We start from the raw sequence: 2050 nt of genomic DNA on the forward strand, positions 1-2050 counted from the left end.
ATCAGCTCTGCCACACACAGCCTCAACTCCCTTCACATACAGACTCTTCCAATTGTGTACTCAAGAACTGGTATAAATGCTCACGTGTTATTGACTCTCTTTCTATCTGCTGTAATAACTCACATACACATACATGTATCACTCACATACACACTTTTCTTTGCATGACGGCCTGTCTTTTATTATGTTCTTATATGTCGCATTCACACTCTCACACAGACATACATCTTTAATGCTATAATAAATATCTCTGTTATTCATCTTATACGGTTGTGGTCTTTCATTACTGGTCATCTATGTTATCGTAGTATAACATATCATGTATATCATCATGTGATATAATATTTTGTGTGTTCGACCGTGTGACGCGTTTAAATAAAAGGAGTCCTCTGTTTTTTCCATTCGTCACCATTTCTCTTTTTTGAGTTCGCACGGTCGTTCTTACAACTTGTTAACTTGGTTTAACGCAGTATCAATAACTCGGTTCTTTGAAAACAGATCTTGTACGATGCATTGAAAACCTGTTCTACCTTTTTTGAGACACTGGGGCGTATCCATAATTCAATAAAAATTATCTGTGAGTTTTCAGGAAACTTCCTATACGAAATGATTACGGTTAATTTTAAAACTTTCAATCTTATAAAAGAGCCGGGGATTCTATTTAAGTGAATATTCACGTACTTAACATTTGTAAGTACAACTGAAATAATTCATTCCTTGAATCATTCTAGCAGTCTATCATCAAAAGAAACGTTATGATTCATTCCCATAACATTTAACCGAATTCCGGATTCATCATATATTTGAGTTTTCACATAAATTATCTTTATATATCTGTCATCTTTAAACCATCAGTATTTTATTGATACACTGGAACATATACATACACGTCATACATCAAAGGAACCTTTACATAGTCGCTCGATTTGCAACAAAGAGCAAATAAATTGCTTTGAATTATTCCCCACAGACTTGAAAATCGAGGGATAGACTAGATAATGTCTGCCTGGATACGTAATGCCTGAAAGACTAGTAGTGATGGTTGTATTGTCTTTGATCATTATACGTCTCCACTAATTCCATCCTAAAACCAAACAACAGACAACATGTTTGTATCATTTGGCAAGCCTTTCCAGATGATTGAATATATGGTTGATTTCAATATCTATGGGTCGTTGTAGGCGCGGGCATGGCTGTGTAGTTAGGAAGCTTGCTTCCCAGCTACATGGTTTCGGGTTCAGTCCCACCGCGTGGCACCTTGGGCATGTGTCTTCTGCTATAGCCCAGGGCTGACCGAATCCTTGTGATTGAATTTGGTAGGCGGAAGTTACTGCCGTGTGTGTATACGTCTGTGTATGTGCTTGTGCTTCTCTTCCAGAAAGTGAGGGGGGGGAGTTGATGTATTCTGCAAATCCAACATTAATAATAATAATGATTTCTTTTACTTGCCACTAGGCAAATGAGGCAGGGGTAATACATAGACAGACATAAAGTGTGGGGGGTTGCATATAATGGAATGATAAAAAAAAAGAGAAAAAACATATATGGTATATATTAAAAGAAGGGTAGTATACATAATATACAACACTAAGAAGGAAAAAAATGTGATAATGATGGCGTCCTTCTGATACAGGAGGACCAATAGGGACAATGAAGGAACCGCACTATCCAAGATCTCCTTGAATACCAAGGACAAGTGCCCTCTCCAACTTCTTTCCTCCATCTCACAGATCTGCACTTAAAGCAGTACCATCCACTCTTGCCATTTTCACACCTTTCACCCACCTTTTGATAGATTCACTCAAAGACAGCAACTCCCTCTCCACACTCACCTTCCTTTTCAAGTGAAACTTGAAAAACTTGATGAGGCTTTACCAAAGAGGAATGTCTTTGTCCTAATTTCTTTCAGCCTCATCCATGATTCTGAAGGAAGGGAGAAAGAGAAGTAGTAGGATGAGTGGTCGAGGTAGGAAGGTTGTGCAACGTGGCACAATGAGGGAGAGAAGAGATGCTGGGGGGATAGAAGAGTGTAAGATAGGGAAAGGGAAAG

The sequence above is a fragment of the Octopus bimaculoides genome, chromosome 5 (assembly GCF_001194135.2).
Source record: "Octopus bimaculoides isolate UCB-OBI-ISO-001 chromosome 5, ASM119413v2, whole genome shotgun sequence".
Classification (NCBI taxonomy): domain Eukaryota; kingdom Metazoa; phylum Mollusca; class Cephalopoda; order Octopoda; family Octopodidae; genus Octopus; species Octopus bimaculoides.